The sequence below is a fragment of the Salvelinus namaycush genome, chromosome 38, assembly GCF_016432855.1.
Source record: "Salvelinus namaycush isolate Seneca chromosome 38, SaNama_1.0, whole genome shotgun sequence".
Taxonomy (NCBI): Eukaryota; Metazoa; Chordata; class Actinopteri; order Salmoniformes; family Salmonidae; genus Salvelinus; species Salvelinus namaycush.
The window spans coordinates 17299889-17318398 of record NC_052344.1 but is presented as its reverse complement, the minus strand read 5'-3'; the positions used below and the strand labels follow the sequence as shown (position 1 = coordinate 17318398).

Here is an 18510-nt window from a genome sequence, read left to right as displayed (position 1 = left end):
TGATGATCCCCAAAAGCACCAGGGCTCTTGAGGGGTCAGACAGCCTGCTCAGGCCCTCTGTAGACATAACATACTGACTGGACTACACTCCACACAGACAGGAGACCCTGCCACCAGTACCACACTAAGACAAGAGCTTTTAGCACAGAGAAACTGGAAAACACTGATCTGAAATAATTTATGTTTTTAACACAAACATTATGACAGTAGCATGCTCACATAATGATTGATGGTAATGGGAATACATGGGAGAAACTGACATCAAATCATCAGAATGGTATTTAGGGTTAACTGCAGAAAGTCCTCATGGTGTCCTGTTGTGCCTACAGTACTGTACATAGTGTGGTCCCTGCAGGTCCTGAGGCTCTGTGTCTGTCAGGCTCTGGGCAGATAAGGGACATGCTTAATTAAACGCCCTAAAGGCTGTTGAAAGGCACCGTATGCTGCCAGCACGAGAGGACTTGACATCCGAGTGTTTGTCTTTCGCTGAGGTGGTTGTTCAACCAGGAGAGAGGGGGGGGCTAGGCGTAATGGGGCCCAGTTACAGCACCATGCCTGCCAGAGTCATCACAGAGCTGGGGATGGAGGGAGGAGGAGGGGAGGTTTGTGGTGTAAAAAGTAATGGCTTATCCAGATACTCTGCCAGCTCCTAGCCTCTCTCCCTCTCTCTCGCTCTCTCCTCCCCTCTCTGTCTCTCGCTCTCTCCCTCTCTCACTCTGGCCTCGGTGTCCATGGCTCCAAGACCACAAGAGAGCCCTGCACAACCAGAGACCAATGGCCCCTCCTCTTCTCCCCTCCTGCACACACACACACAGACATACACATTCCTGGAGAAAGGGATGGGAGCGTGACAATCGGGAAACAACGGCTGTTAGTTACAGAAAATGCATTACACTGTGGGCAGGGGGAGAGGAGCGGAGGAGAGGAAGTGCTGGGATTAGGCAGTTTGGAGACAGAGAACGGCCCATTTTTACCTTCCGGAAAAATACTCAGATTTATAAGATCTCTGGGGACGCTGATACCCCATCCTTGACCCATCAGCTCCTGATTGAAAAATATGCCTAAATCGGCGCATGGCAGTTGTCGGTAGGCCATGTGTAGGTCAGAACTGTCATTCACAGGAAAAATAAAGAAAACTTAAATTCCCATCAGGTTGTAAAGGTGTTTGAATAACAATTGTTTGAATATGACATTTCAGACCCTCTACTAAAAACCAACTAATCCCTATGCCTATGTGGCATCAATATGAGTCAGAAACATTTATTCTGGTGTCAAACTTCACTACAGTGTGTAAATAGGATACGTTTGGAACCTCAGTGTGTCACAACAAGTAAATTAAGGTTGGGTTTGGATTACAATTATGTTAACAAATCATGCCCTCTTTTACCAAGCTCTACGTGCAAATGGCCCCTCTGCCCACTTCGCTTCATTTCACTGAATGGGGGTCCGTTGTTTCTTTGCCCCCAACGCGTTGAAAAGATCACTGATGTTTTAGCCTGAAAAGCCCTATACGGATTGACCATGCAATTAATGCTTCCAGCAGGATGCACAGACAACTAGTTTGCATGCCCTGCCGAAGGACCCTATAATGCTGTAAAGGAGAAGATAGTTCTAGAATTACCCGGCGTGTGATAAGGCCAGTGAGAAATACATCATCACACAGCAGCGTTATATCATTCACCAATTCTCTATAGAAGAGTTTAATGAGAGTGTAAATCTCGCTTGTTAAAAGAAAACACAGTTAAATGAATCTTATTAACATCCAACACATGCGGCAGACTACTCTCTCTCTCTCTTTCTCAGTATCTATCTCTCACACTCCTCAGTCACTGCCTCTCTCCTCTTGTTCAAAAACAAAAAAATGCAAAAGATGAAGTGCGGTCAAAGACACTTCCCCAATGAGTCTCGATTGTGGGCTTAGGCATCACCATCATCCCCTCCCTGGTGCATCCTGGCTGGATGTGTACATAGTTCTGACTATGGCGGGTCACACAGTAGTTTACCCTGTGGATGGAGGCTGTATTAGACCAAGCTGTGGCCGTTAGGTGAGCCGGTGGGCCTTGTGTGTAATGATGTTACAGGCTGCTATTTGACAGATGTTTCCTCTCCTCCTCCTCTCTCTCTCTTTCTTTCTTTCCCCCTCTTTCTTTTCCTCATTCTGATGCGCTGACTAGGTCTCCCTCTCCTCCCCTGACAATCCTTCCACACCTTGCTCCTCAGTGAGACCGGAACCTTCCACTGCGGCTCACGGGGTGGGCTCCGCTTGACTCATGGTGTTATAAGAGGGGTCGTGACCTGGTCGTATGACTGCTTCCTGTTGTAGTTGAAGAGGTCTTCTGAGGCCTGGGGTGATCACACGAGATACTACATCCGGTGGTTGAGGGCCTGTCACAGTAAAAGACATACATCAGTTGAACAGTAGCTGTTCTGGGATGAAGGGAGAGAGGGAAACAGAGAAAGTGGTGTTATTTATTGCTATGAGGGCCAGAGGGAGATGGTGAAAGAGATGAGTTCACTTCATATAGAAAATACTTTTTTTTTTTTTTTAAAAACACTTTCATGAACTAACACTCACACTCGAGTCCCCACCCCTTTTCTAGCTCTGACTTTGTTGATAGCTACTTTATTGAGGAACATGTACTATGACTGTGATATGTGGTTGTCCCACCTAGCTATCTCAAGATGAATGCACCAACTGTAAGTCACTCGAGATAAGAGCGTCTGCTAAATGACTAACGTTAATATAAGCAGGAACAGAGAACTGGTGCTCATTTGGGTGTTCTGGATGAATGCCAGGACGACTCTGATGCTTTTACATTTCTGATAATGCTGTTCTCAGACTATTACCTGGTGCGCTGACTAGGTCAGCTATGTGAACAATAGTTAATATGGGGTAGCCAGTGAAGACAGGCCCATGATACTAGCAAAGAGAACAAACCACTGAAGGACTCTTATATTGGGTTATGGTTTGAATATCTTAGTGTCACTCCAGTTACCTGGGGGGGCTTTCTTCTTTTGTTCTCTATTGCTCCTCTGTTGTTCCTCGAGCAAGGTGGAGGCCGATGACATCATGACTTCCCATTGGACCAACTCCTTGAAGTTTGCAGTTGTCTTAAAAACACACATTTGCGCAAAATGTTTTTTTTTACCCTTTAGTGTGTGTACTTTACTTTATTTATACTTTGGATATCACAACATGAAAGTTTTTTAAAAATCACTGGAGGATGTCTTTAAAGGGAAAATGCACCCACTGATTTGGCCTAGTTTTTTGGCTCAATAAATGCTGGTGGCCATGACAGAAGCCAAACTTGGGGGTGTGGTTTGATGTGGGTGTGTCCTTGCCACCATCAAGACACACCCATCTGTCAACCCCCCCCCCCCCCCCCCCCCCCCTCCCACCCCCACCCCCTCCCACCCCCACCATAATATATTGTTATATTATGTTCTGCTAATATAACAATGCGCACCTTTCACCTTTCATTGTTATTCCCAGCCGATACAGATACTGTGCTTGTCGGCATTTTGTCTGGTAAATGGGGCTGCCTTGGCAAACATGTCAGAGTGGTCATGTCTTCCTGAGTGGTGTCCCATATACTACAGGAGTTTCCTGATCCTGGTGCAGAATACACAGGTTTTCTCCCACCCCATATTGACTGATACAATACAAGTAAAGGTTGTGTATAGTAAAATGTTAATGCCAGGTCTCTCTTCATTCAGGGACATCAGTATCAAGCCCATTTATCAGTCTGGACTTCATCACATCATTCTTGCAAGTCTCCATGTACTGACTCCATACATGGTTCTGTGAACACACAACTGTATTATTAGTAATCACCTCATGTGTTAAGTGCCAGCATCTCATAAATCTGTGAACACATACACACTATCACTGTTCTATTACCAATGGCAGTTAGGGATAGGTAATATCTGATACACAAACAATATATGTTGAAGTTTGAACAGGTCAGACAAAACGTACTTAAATCTGTTCTCCCCATGTACGACCACTGGTAAGCAGACAAGAAGTGCGGCTGGAGGTGAGGTCTTTGCCGGCAGCGCCCCATTGACAGGCATAGTAGATCAGCTCCTGACCCCTTATCAAAAGATACTGATCGATCACACACAAACACACTGATTACATTATCAATGGTGGTTATGATTAGCTTGGTGGAACCAACCTGATCCCTGCATTCACCTTTCTATTTCACTTCAGATGTGAAGCTAATTCTATGTTTTACAGATGTAGACTGACTGGCCCATGATTGTATTAGATTCAGGCCGATGACGCTATCACACTATGCAACCAACTGTGACATGTTTTGCTATATCCCTGGGTTGGTTTGAGTTTGTTGCTGCTAGTTTGTACACTGTTGTAGTCAGAAATTAGTTGTCTAGTACCACAATATGTATTTTTCCCCTAGACATGGGTTACACCTCAGAAGCTAATGTGGCTGTTTCATCTAAATTACACTAACTTAGAAATGCATGGAAATACGATGACATTGCTAAAGTATGAAAATAATTTGTAGGAAACAACTTTGCCATATTATGATGTTGTCAAATTTACTTTAGAGAGATGTCATTACTGTTACTAGCAAAGTTTCTCAAAAATAGCTAGTAATGCTAATCGTAGCATGCTAAAATATAGTGGTCTCTTCAATCTTAGTTAGCTGTCTAAAGTTATACTGCATCTAAAGTAAATCTGGCGACATCACAATCATGACAAAAGATTTTCCTACTAATTATTTACCGTCTTTTGAAATGTTATCATGTTTCCAAGCCAAATCTGCGTTGTATTGAGGTAGGCTAACGCTATGCTAGCGATGATAGTGATAACGAGTCTCAAAATATACACAACCAGATACATAACCAGCAGTCTAGCTACGGATATACTCGCCACCACTGGGGACCAACGGACTCCAACCACCTATTCCGCAATAGGCATCCCTTTTAACAAATGAGCCAGGTTTCTTCTGATGGATTTATGCCTTGCCAAACTCTGGTATTTGTCCCTGTGCCAGCTGTTTTCTTAGCTGAGGTAAATCTCGATAAATCAATAGGAGTTAATCTGCTGTGTGACTGTGTGCTGGCCTGTCTAAAAGGCCACTTCATCTCTATTGGTTCCAGAGCATGAATCAAGCCCTCAATGAAGAATCAACAGAGAAGTGACATTCTGATAGCAGGCTCAGTGTTGCTGAGAAATGATATGGGAAACAGAGAAGTCACATATTTAAAGGGGTATGGTATAGTGCTGGACCCAATATCCCAGGTATGCATCTTTTTTTCAGGAGGTCGTTTCAACTCCGACATAAAACCATTCTTCCTCTAGCATTGTCTCAATTAGGAGGATGGTCTATGTCTCTGTATGGTAAGCTGATCGGAATGCTATGTTATTTGACATGTAACCCTAGCTTCACCTCCACAGTGAACGAGGACGGTTCGAGGTGATATAGAGCAGGAGATGGGTGCAAATCATTTCTATGATCGCTCGTGTGTCATACAGGGTAAGGCCTTGGAATTCCATGCATTCTGGACTCTGTTTCATACTGAAAGATTTCACCTTCCGTGCATTGGCAAAATGTCACATAACCTGTTGCTGGAGACGAGGTAAGACCAGTCTGAGTTCAAAATGGACTCCTTCAGATGTCTCCTCTCTATTGCAACATATTCAAAGAGTGTCTTCGTACTGTAGAGAAAGGTCAAAGGTGCTGATTTGACCTTGTGTGCGTCAATCACTCCTCCATACTGTATGTCAGGGGCAGAGGGAGGGATTGGAGGAGGGTGGGACTGTGGCCCAGTGGGGTGTATGTATATAGGCTGGTCTAGCTGAAATCTGATGAGGAGCAGGAGAGAGAGAAAGAGGAGGAGGAGATTTCAGGTTCTCGGGGCTTGAACCCAGCACGACCCCAGTGTGTTGACACAGGTTGCCCTCCTGCCCCTTTAACCCACCACCACCACCACTCTCCCACCCCCATATAAATCTTAGGGAATTATTGAATAGGGTCCCTCATTGATCGAGCCAAATTGTTACCCAGTTTCAGTTGCAGCATAAGGAGACAGTTGTCATTCAATCCAGTTGTATCCTGATTAAATTATAAAATAAGATATGTTTCATTTTCATTCATCATGTTTGTTTTGTTTGGTCAAATCAATGGGGTAATATTGCAAAGAGACTGAAGGTAGACATAGAAGATGGTTGTGTTTGATATACATTACTGTTCAGAAGTTTGGGGTCACTTAGAAATGTCCTTGTTTTTGAAAGAAAAGCAATTTCTTTTGTCCATTAAAATCACATCAAATTGATCAGAAATACAGTGTAGACATTGTTCATGTTGTAAATGACTGTTGTAGCTGGAAACGGCAGATTTTTTATGGAATATCTACATAGGCGTACAGAGGCCCATTATCAGCAACTATCACTCCTGTGTTCCAATGGCGTTGTGTTAGCTAATCCAAGTTTATATTTTTAAAAAGCTAATTGATCATTAGAAAATCTGTTTGCAATTATGTTAGCACAGCTGAAAACTGTTGTTTTGATTAAAGGAGCAATTAAACTGGCCTTTAGACTAGTTGGAGCATCAGCATTTGAACGGTTGTGTAGGTTGTCTCAGATCGCTTTCCTCTACTACCATCTGATCCTCTGGGACCATGGTGGTAGCTACCCACTGGGCACAGACGTCAGTTCAATGTCTAGTTTTGATTTACATTTGGTTGAGTTATCAACTAATGTGAATTCATGAAATCAACAAAAAATGTCACCATGTCATTGGATTTAGGTAAAAAGTTGGGTGATAAAAAGGTGATATTCCCTTAAGTTGATTACTTTTTTCAAAATTCTATCAGTTTTCCAATTTTGGGGGTTGAAATGACGTGGAAGCAACGTTGATTCAACCAGTTTTTGCCCAGTGGGTAGTATGTGAGAAGAGGCTAGCTGTGTGGCAGTCAGAAGCCTCTCTTCAGGAGGTTGTTGTTGAATCCAGGTCCCCTGGGGTCCACACGGTGAGATGACATCACAGGGTCTCCGTTCAATAACGACATCTACCCAACCCTCTTTAAATCTGTTTGTTGTGACGCACGTATAAGTGATGGGTCACTTGGAATAAAAGTACAATGATTGACTAGCCATGAAATTAGGTAATATTATAATTTTATGCATTTTTGAAGAATCACGAATTCACTCCACAGGAATCTTAAGATCTTAAACCATAACCACCTCTTTTTAGAAAACGTAACTCAAGACCTGAAGATAGAATTGGCAAAGATACAATTATCTGATGTATTTGACAATAAAAAATATTTAAATGGCCTATTCTCCATTCCTACACAGACTACATATTTCCAGTGTGGAGATGCACATTCCTCTGTGGTGTTCCTCTGAAAGGCGTAGGCCCAAAACAGTGATGATATACAAGCAGTCTGTCTGGGGCGTCAGTGTGTCCGAACTGAGAGCACAACAGGGGCACTCCAGACCGCTCCAATCCCTCCTATGTCTCATCCTCTCCCTGACCCTCATTACTTCTTCATGTGAGAACCGTGAAGAGATGACTAAAACACAAGCATTCCCCCCAAATGAACTCCTCACTCACTAAGAATGTCAACTGACCACGGTGCTACAAATCTCTTTAGCTCTGTCTCATAAAAACAACGTCTGAACCCAGAAAATTAACTCACACAGACAGAGGAGTGTTGTCTTTCATCGCTGGCACTGGCAGTATGTTGATGCACTATTAAAGCGATGTATAGCTTAACGTTACCGGGTTTGTGTTTTGATAATTCGGTTGGAGCCAGGGAGGAGGTTCTTCCCAGTGTGTTGGAGCCAGGGCCTGTGATGACTGGGCACGCTGATTAGCGAGTTAGCGAGAGTGGCTACAGATGGACCCTAGCTCGCACTACGGTTTCAGCGCCCCCACTGTTGTAAACTGTGGGTGGGCATGGGGATAAAACACAGCCCAGGTTAGGCATTGTTTATGCTAGGTGTCTGTGGTTCAACCTTCACCACAGGGGTGTGCAGCGCCCTAATGTCTCTGTTAGCAGTAAGATGATAAAACCACCTACATTGAAGCTAATGTCCAAGTTACCATCAAAACTTTTGCTTATTCAGATTTTGCCCCTCTTAGAATAAGGTAAATATTCATATACAAAACAAGTAAGTTATTACGGCACAGGCTTGTTGCATGCTGTTGTCCCTCGTAACTCTGAGTTGTTGCGATCTTTGCCTAATCCACCTCGACAGGGTAGTCTGCTGGAGGTCTCTGGATGGCCTCCCAGGCTGGAAGTGTGGGGGGGGGGGGGCGCTCCACCTGTCTCCCTGCCCCGAGCACTGTGGGTCAGCCTAGAGCCTGAGTGGTGGTCCTCCACCCCATCAATGCTAAACAGTGTGAAACAGCAAATGAACTGCAGCACCACCCATGCAAATGTCAGCTACAACAAGCGCTGGCTTTACAAACGACCTGCCACACACCCAGGATCCTGTTGTGTGGTCTCATATGAAAATACACTGAGTATACCAAGCATTAGGAACACCTTCTTAATACCCCCCCCCCCCCCCCATTTTTCCCTCACAACAGCCTCAACTTATCGGGGCATGGACTCTACAATGTATCGAAAGCGTTCCACAGGGATGCTGGTCCATGTTGACTGCAATGCTTCCCACAGTTGTGTCAAGTTGGCTGGATGTCCTTTCGGTGGTGGACCATTCTTGATACAAACGGGAAACTGTTGAGCGTGAAAAACCCAGCAGCGTTACAGTTCTTGATACAAACAGGTGCGCCTGGCACCTACTACCATACCCCGTTCAAATATTTTGTCTTCACCCTCTGAATGGCACACATACACAATCCATGTCTCAATTGTCTCAAGGCTTAAAAATCCATCTTTAACCTGTCTCCTCCCCTTGATCTATATTTATTTATTTAACTTCATCTACACTGATTGAAGGGGATTTAACAAGTGACATCAATAAGGGATCATATCTTTCACCTGGATTCACCTGGTCAGTCTATGTGATGGAAAGAGCAGGTGTTCTTAACGTTTTGTACACTCAATGTATATCCCCTTTGTCAGGAGGATGGTCATTATCATTCAGATACCTGCCTCAATAAAGCCTCTGTGCATCTATGTTGCAGTCTATTATAGTAACTGTGATTTTAGATGAACACACCCCAGCAAAGTAAAGTAACATTTGTGATATTCATCATACTTTAAAGAAAGATTCACATTTGAAGTTTGCAAGGGTCCTGTGACTAGGTGTCACATTCCTGACAATGCCGTTACAGATGCTAAGAAACACAGCCATTGGTTGCCACATACTGGCAGGAGGTATCAGACCAATAGTGCAACCAAGCATCCCATGCCCCAAAAGTGGACCATAATAGTATTTCATTGGCATGTGGTCTCATGTTTTGGTGATGTGTGTTGTATTTTGACATGATGTGATGCCAGATAAGCATCTTACCCGGGGTCCAACATGTAATGCCAGGGTGTTCAAGTGACACGGTCACCTCCCTGAGAAGTTCTTGAAAGTGCATACGTGCGTGTTTTGCTTGTGTGTGTGTGTATGAATGTGTGTCTGTCAGTGTGCTCTGTGAAAATTGTGAAATCCATTGACAGGGGAGCGGAGAAGGGGGGGGGGGGTTAGTAGGCAATGTTCTGATTCCAGAATCCTTGCTCTCCCCTCACTACCGTTCCACACATAAATCAGCGGAGCCTGACTAAACCCACCGGTAACAGGAGCCGGGCCGGCGCTCCCCCGTGGATCCAGGGCCTGCACGTCAGCATTTCAGCACGCCCTGCAGTAAGGCCCCGCCGAAGCCCGATGGGCCCTGGAAACCAAACAGTGAGGTCAGCATTGGGCTCAGAGAAAGAGAACACAGAGAGAACACAGAGAGAGAGAACACAGAGATCCAGGGCCAGCAGGGCCACAGCCAGAGAGACTGAACCTGGGATTAAGTCATTAAGGACAGCCATCACCTTTAGCCACCGCTGGGGATCCTCTGTGAAGCTGCTGTAAAAAGATACTCTCTGTTCTCGTGTATTGATTTTATCTCTGCAGAGTACTGGCGGTGACTTTCTTCTGTTAGCTCAGCGGCAAGGAATATTCTTGGAGGAGTGCTGGGGTCTGAATCCGATTTTTTGAAGATTTCTGCTACATTGCTAAACAACAGTAAAACACACTTAAGTATCTTCATGTGTGAATTTCCGTTCGATAGACGACTGCTTCGGTGGAAGAACAAAATAATAAAAGAGTTGTGAACGTGCTGAGAATGAGGCTTTTCCATTGTCTCTCCTCTGCACCCTGTACTAGACCCAGTCCCAGTATTCACTATCATGGCAGTCCTATTATCACCTGTCCATATAATTCCTTGCCGTCCATTTTCCTACACACCCTCCTACACTTAAATTATACACACATATGTAACACTATATCTAATAACATCCACCACAGTAACACTAGAGCTTTTACAGTATTAAAACAGGTGGGGGTGACATCCAGGATGAGTGGAATGCGGGTGTGATGGTGCAGTGTGTTTGTGTGTGTATGTGTGTGTGTCTCTAGGACAGCTAAGAGATGGGATAGCTGATCCATCCTATCCTCATCTTGTTTGTTTTCAGACTTGTTTACAAGAGGTCCTTCCTGCAGCACGTGGAGAACCTGTATGTCAACGACAACACTCACCATCCAGGAGGACCTGTCTGCCAACAACAACATTCACCATCAGGGAGGAATGCCTACCATGCCTGCTGCAGTTGGCCCTGGCTACAGCACAGCATACCTCCCACAGACACACACGCGGTCAGACAGATGGACGGACGGACGGACAGACGGACACACCGCCAGTGCAGGCAAGCACACACATGCAAGCCTGCACACACACACACATACATACACACACTCCCCTCACTCACTCACTCGCCACGCCATCATCAATACCCAATTACCACGTCCTGTGTTTGGACAGTAAAGTTAGATCATGCAGGTTGGCTCCCTAGGCCCTTCCAGAGCAACCTGTTGAGCGTAATTCATGTGAGTGTCAAATGTGGGAATCCAGGGATACTCTTACTATTGGTGGACCACACATCTGGATGGGCTGGGCTTTAGCACTTAGCCATTTATCACCATTATATGGATCAATTATAACTCAGATTACATTTATAGCCATCACAAGGTAGAGCAGACCAGCATACCAGACTTTTTAGACAGGGATTTAGAGGGATGAACATCTTAGTGCAGGGTCATTTATACTTATAGACGAGTTGGTGTGCACAAGCAGCGCAACTATAGGGCAAAACAGATGGGGTTGGCTTAGAATGTTGACAGCATGTAAACTGTATATTAAGTCTCCAATGTTTATTGAAAACATAAATACAAATGCACAATGAGTACTTGTCTCTCAAATACATCATTACAGTTGTTGGTTATACGTATAGCTAGCACATTTTTGCCATATTAGCATTGACATGAAATCAGTCAAAACACCTGAAAATAGCTGAGACTAGCCACTTACAATTCCCCACATGGCAGTTTTTTGTCATTGTTGCTAGCAGTCTGGCCATCTAGAATCATAACAACACGCTGACTTCTGCCCCATTGAGGCGTGTGCATTGTTTTTGTGACGTTGTCAGCTAACCCACCTATTGGGAACTGGTCACATGTCACAGAGAGACAAATAAATCTATAAATCATGGTAAAAGTGAATAATTAACTTCCTCGTTTGATCTTCATGTCATGCTTCACACCATTTTATATTTTGGTAATGGAGGCTCAAAATCAGAATTGAAAAAATGTTTAAGAAGAGAATTTGGTCCAACTAAAAGATGTAATCTTCAAAGCCAGAATGCTTAGTTTGCCTTTGGGACACTGTAGAAGTTAGTCGACTCAAAATTAATGGAGTACCCTGAGTGGTGTACCCTGAATGGAGTACCCTGAGTGAGGTACCCTGAGTGAAAATATAAAAAAAGGGTTTTCTGTTTCAAAGACTTCTAACACTGCTTTAGGAGACATGACTTTGTTCTTTACCAACAGTGGCTTTATGGCTATCATATTCTAGCATCCATTCAACTAAAGCCTCATTGCCCTAGTAGCTGTTGTTTTAATGACATGGACCCGATATAACCAATTACACAAGACAGCGGTAGCCCTCTACTCAGTCTCTAACACTGACATTTGTCAATATCCTATTAGTTTCTCTTGGAGCCTGTGAGTTTATTCTACAAAGCCTGTTGTTGCTTTATATCCCATGCCTACATTAGGGCTGATTTTCATTGTAACCAAAACGGTATACTGGGTTACTGACTTCTAGAAAAACTAATATTGGAGGCCATTGTCTCGGTGGTTGCTATGGCGACCGTCACACGTTCTCTGGTGATTGGATTTATTTCGGTCTTATCGCTGGCTACATCATCATTCCCCCCGGCAGAGTGATATTAATGATAGCAATGTCTCACCAGATCATTTACAGCCGTTTACATTGAAGCACACTGCGACAAAGCACCCAAGTCTCATTAAAGTGCTCTGCTGATGCCCTTTGTTTTAAAACTTTCTCAGTACTGTTCATGACATATATTAGTTTTATGTGTTTTACACATATCGTCTCAACTGTAAGAGAGGCCAGGGTGGGGGTAGGGGGTTAACGTTTTGCCCCTCTGTCTCGTCTGGGGGTCAAGGCCAGCACCCAATGACCCCCCTCTAAGTCCCCATGAGTGACCGTGTCTGGATACACACAAGCCACTGGCTAACACCCACAATCCATCACTCTGCTGAATGAGGACAGAATTAATCCCCAAGGAATGTGATTTGTCCATACTAAATCAGTATTGTCTGTCAAGTGACAAGCTGTTGAGTCCTGTCCACACTGTCGAAGGAGACATAACCTGTGATGTGGATTGTCAAAAGACATGTAACACATGTCCTCCTCTCGTCCTCCGTCCATAAGCCTGTTCTGTTCTGTTGCTTGTTATTGTTAGCCTCCATCTTCAGGGAACAACTCTATGAGCCAGTCCGTCAGTAACACACCGTTTGTGTGGGTCCGTGATGATCGGTCCGTGGCCAGGTTGCAACACTCTCATGATTCAGCCTCATAATGTAATGCTGTGATTGTGAGGTCATAGAGAGTTAGCTAGCAGTGTGTGGAGCCTGCGCCAGCCTCTCTCCCTCGCTAATTGATGCACTTCAGCCGCTGGGCTCTTTGAACTGAATCCCCCTTGTCCACCCGGCAGAATGCAGATGGCATCATTATTTCCCCCTCTGCTTTGAAACTCAAGCCCCTGATGATGACCCAGAGCTCTCGGCGCTGCCACGGTCGCCAGTGAGAAGACCCGTCTGTTTGCTTTGCATTAAGAAACAGTGTGCCCTGGCCCCGCGTCGCTGGCTGGGCCACTGTTGTCGCTTTCTAGTACACTTGACATGGGTCTGTGTTTGAGGGAGCCAGGCACCGTGGCTTAGGATTGTTGTTGGGAAGAGATGCTATCATCAGTAGCCACAGACGGGGCAGTAGCCCTGAGAGTCCCTGGGGGACGCTGCATCATAGCTGGGCTGGGTCAGGGAGGAGAGCCCATGTTTGTGTAGTGCTTTAGGCCCTTAATGATAGCAGAGATGACTGGCGGTACTCCAGCTCTGGCTCCAATCTCTCTTATGAGCTGAGCAGGGCAGCTGTTAGACCCTGATCCTGCCTATTCCCCTCCATTCAGAACCAGCATTAGGCTTTAAGACTAGTCCCCACACAACTGCAGCCTGGTATCTGTGCAGACAGTATCTGAGAGGACTGGTTCCCCTCCTGAGCCTCCTAGGGGGACAGACGGGCAGGGGTTTTATCTGGGGTGAAATACATCCAGGGCTTGAGGCCATTTAGAAGAGGAGAGAACGGACTTCTACAAACATGACCTGTCAATGTGAAGCGCTGCAACCAACGTGTCTCCGGTTTCTGTCTTCCCTGGCAACGTGAGGACAACGTATTTTAATGACAATATCTCATGGGACAGGTTTGTGATACCGTTGACGATGTATATGAATTATGAAACTAGGAAACTGTAAACGGTCAATGGATTAAGAGGATAGAAGGTGTATTTAAAAATTATAGCATCTAAATGCTACCTAACACATCCTGGTTTACATACTGTATCCTCATTGTGAGATGGGGCCTCTTTCCCAAACATTAACGAGCCTAGTCACCAAGCCGATGTGGCTGATGACCTGGAGGTCAAAGGTTCATGACCCCAGGTGAGGCACTGTCATCGTGTCCATGACCAGGCTACTTAACCTCTCATTGGCTAAGTCAAATCCCAGGTGTGACCGTGTGAGACTGCTGGGTAATATACGGTGTGTCAGTCACGCTGGGTTCTGGCATCCTCTAAAACAGCCCAATGATTGTGTAGTCTGTCTGAGCCAGGAGGTCCGGTCAAGCAGGGAGACAGGGGTTGGCGAGGGATGAAGTCCCCAAAGTTCATGTTAATTTTCAGGCCTGTTTATGAGGCACCCCTCCGGATCTCTCCTTCTCACTAACTGACACTCAGAGAACATACAGACTATGTGGAAACATCTTGTTAATGCCCTGACCAGCATGGACATAAAGAGAGAGGGAGTGGGGAGGGAGGGTATGGCTAATACAGAGAGAGAAAGGGAGAGAGAAGGGAGAGCGAGAAAGAGCGGATTTGACCAATGCAGAAAAAGAGAGAGAGTAGATTGGACCAACGCCGAGTGTAAATGTCCCACCTCAGTCATTAGTTGAGCTCTCAGTAAATTTCTCGTAAATTTCCACATTAGCTGGAATGTGCCAACAGGCCCAGCTCTGGGTATTGTCATGTGTATTTATATCCTCCTGTAAGGCAATCTCCTCCATGTCTTTGGTGAGGTCTAATACTGGGCTTATTGACCATGTTGCATAAGGAAGAAGCGGACAGCAGCACGAGGTTACTGTTAACAGCTCAACAAATACACTAGAATATTACAGTAACGTGACCTGGTGAAAGGGAAGCATGCCTTGACGGTTGAAAGTTTCAAATCACGTTGTAGAAAGTGTGAAAATGTGAGTGCGTGCGTCCCTTAAGTAACAGTCATGTTTTCCTGTTATATGATATTCTCTCTCAGTACTCTGGGCATGTAGTGGGGGCTTTCCTGACATGTCGAGGAAGAGGCCTGTCGATGTACCTGGTCAATTATTAACCTCAGAAGAAGATGGAGTCTCTGAATGCCATGCGAGGTGAGCATTTCCCTGTACACAACACACCGTACTGTAGGTTAAAGTTTATCATAGGTCAGAGAGGGGCCCTGAAGCCAAGTAAATCACACCTCCAAACACTGACAGACCAGGAGTAAGGTGACGTTGCCCATAGACACTGATCTTGGGTCAGTTTTGCATTTACCCCACTATGGGTTAAGGTTAGGATTGGGGGTGGTGTAGTTGATCCTAGATCTGTACCTAGAGGAAACTTCACTCCGGAGCGACTGACCTACAGTCAACTCTGAACTACATTATCTCTGTTACGTCGAGTGATGCAACACCATGCTCAGTTACAGGGCAGTTATTGGATTTTTACTCCAGAAACAGTCAGTTGACCGATTGAGGTTGAACTACAGGAGCAAAACCACCTAAAATGTCACAATGTCATCAGTTCAAAAACACAGCTTTGTAACCTTTTCACATTGTTTTCCTGAAAATTTGTTGACTTGATTGCCCCTGTTGCTTCTCTGGGTCTTCCCGCAGTCCCTCTCGACTTCTCTCTGTATCCGTCCCCCTTCACCAGGAAAGCTAGACCCGCCCTGCGCTTTGGGTTTCTTGGCAGGGTATCCCGTGATTCTCCCTGACAGCTGTAACGTCACCCCCTTGACACTGGCGGCGATTTATGGGCATTTGCAGGATACACAGTAGCCCTGGGGAGAGCAGGACACCGGGGTGACACCACAGTGCCAGGCCTGAGAGGATCAAGTCCCTATCTACACCATCATCATAATCAGCTAGCAGAGAACTCTGTCTGACACCATTTGGTCTCCGATAGACAATGAGAGGAGACTATGGAGAGAACACAGACCTTTATGGAGGCTAGTGAAGTATCTCCAACCCTGTGTCCTCCTGTCCTCTCCAGCCACCAAGCCACATCTGTTCCGTCCTGAGGAACAGACAGACAGGAGGCCACTGGACATGTAAATGACTGTTGCACAACTAACTGGACCTTCATTATAGCACTGAAACGGCTCTGTGTCCCATTATCCGCACTTGCATACTACAGTGTGTGAACCAATATCTTAGATATATCACATATCTATCTTAAGATGAATGGACTAACTGTAAGTCGTTCTGGATAAGAGCATCTGCTAAATGACTAAAATGTCAATGTGAAGTCATCTACAGGGTCTGAACACTGTTTTTATTCACCCAATTATCTGGAACCAGCTCAGCAAGAGATCTTTGTTTATTGTCTTTGTATGTACATTGATAAAGGATACTAGAGTCTCTTGGCTCAACTAACATCATGTTGATTGAAACTCCTACTTGTGTTTTAGATGCGGGAATTGTGATTTGTTTTTGTTTTTCTAGAATGGAAATGTCACACAGTTTCACTCAACCAAGAAAGTTTTAACTTGTATTAAGGCCTCCCAAGTGGCGCAGTGGTCTAAGACAACGCGTCACTACAGACCTGGGTTCTATCCCAGGCTATATTGCATCCGGCCGCAGCCGGGAGACCCATGAGGCGGCGCACAATTGGTCCGGCGTCGTCCGGGTTAGGGGAAGGTTTGGCCGCCCGGGATGTCCTTGTCCTTGACCCATCGTGCTCTAGCGACTCCTTGTGGCAGGCCGGGCGCAGGCACGCTGACTTTGGTCGCCAGCTGTATTGCGTTTCCTCCGACACATTGGTGCTTCTGGGTTCGGGGCTAAGCGAGCAGTGTGTCAAGAAACAGTGCGGCTTGGCAGTGTCGTGTTTCGGAGGATGCATGGCTCTCGACCTTCGCCTCTCCTGAGTCCGTAGGGGAGTTGCAACGATGAGACAAGACTAACTACCAATTGGGGAGAAAAAAGGGGTAAAAGTAAAATCATGATTTCTATGGTACTTAACAGTCAAATGAATGATGTGAAATTATGTGAAATTATACATAACTTCCGGTTTGGAGCGAGCAGTCGCATTCCGCTTCGCTCCACAGGTAGTATTACCATTTTCATTTTCATTACAGTACAACGGTTTGATTTGTTTGATATTAGCTGGCTACATAGCCGTCTTTGTATCAAAGATAATTGTGTAGTTATTGAGGTTCGCTAGCCAGCTATTTTCGTCCTAACGTAACGTAACGTAGTCAACACTGCTAGCTAGCCAGCTAGCCAGCTAGCCACCGAATAGCAGCACTGGAGAAACGATTACATTACAACGGAACGACTTGATTAGTGTAGTGTTAGCTGGCTACATAGTTGTCTTTGCTATCTTTGTATCTAAGATAATTGTGTAGCTTAGAGTAGTTTAGAGTAATTATTCGGTTAACTAGCCAGCTATTTTCGCCGCGCTGCCGTTCTCCTACCTAGTCAACACTGCTAGCTAACACTGCTAGCTAGCCAACTTCTACCGAATAGCAGCACTGTAGAAACTCACATTACAACTTACATTACAACGGAACGACTTGATTAGCGTAGTGTTAGCTAGCTACATAGTTGTCTTTGCTGTCCTTGTATCCAAGATAATTGTGTAGTTTTGAGAAATTGTCGAGGTTACCTAGCCAGCTACACTTTCAAACAAAGTCAACAACGCAGCCACTGCTAGCCAGCCTACTTCACCGCCAGCAGTACTATATCATTTTAGTCAATAAGATTTTTTTATTTATTTATTTTTTTTATTTTTTTTTTTGCAACGTAAGCTTAACTTTCTGAACATTCGAGACGTGTAGTCCACTTGTCATTCTAATCTCCTTTGCATTAGCGTAGCCTCTTCTGTAGCCTGTCAACTATGTGTCTGTCTATCCCTCTTCTCTCCTCTCTGCACAGACCATACAAACGCTTCACACCGAGTGGCCGCCGCTACCCTAACCTGGTGGTTCCAGCGCGCACGACCCACGTGGAGTTCCAGGTCTCCGGCAGCCTCTGGAACTGCCGATCTGCGGCCAACAAGGCAGAGTTCATCTCAGCCTATGCGTCCCTCCAGTCCCTCGACTTCTTGGCACTGACGGAAACATGGATTACCACTGATAACACTGCTACTCCTACTGCTCTCTCCTCGTCTGCCCACGTGTTCTCGCACACCCCGAGAGCTTCTGGTCAGCGGGGTGGTGGCACTGGGATCCTCATCTCTCCCAAGTGGACATTCTCTCTTTCTCCCCTGACCCATCTGTCTATCGCCTCCTTTGAATTCCATGCTGTCACAGTTACCAGCCCTTTCAAGCTTAACATCCTTATCATTTATCGCCCTCCAGGTTCCCTTGGAGAGTTCATCAATGAGCTTGACGCCCTGATAAGTTCCTTTCCTGAGGATGGCTCACCTCTCACAGTTCTGGGTGACTTTAACCTCCCCACGTCTACCTTTGACTCATTCCTCTCT

General features: G+C 45.3%; 1 long non-coding RNA gene across 2 annotated transcripts; it reads right to left on the bottom strand.

Annotated features, from left to right (window-relative positions):
* Positions 1-255: 255 nt before the first annotated feature.
* Positions 256-4861, bottom strand: LOC120032179. 2 transcript variants are annotated; one of them, XR_005473791.1, is made up of 5 exons: positions 4751-4861; positions 3980-4094; positions 3468-3802; positions 2997-3111; positions 256-2385 (listed from the first exon to the last, which is right to left on the bottom strand). It is a non-coding gene; the product is annotated as an uncharacterized LOC120032179 (long non-coding RNA). The 2 variants fall into 2 exon arrangements; XR_005473790.1 differs by having other exon boundaries at positions 3980-4108; positions 4751-4852.
* Between the last annotated feature and the right edge of the window lie 13649 nt (positions 4862-18510).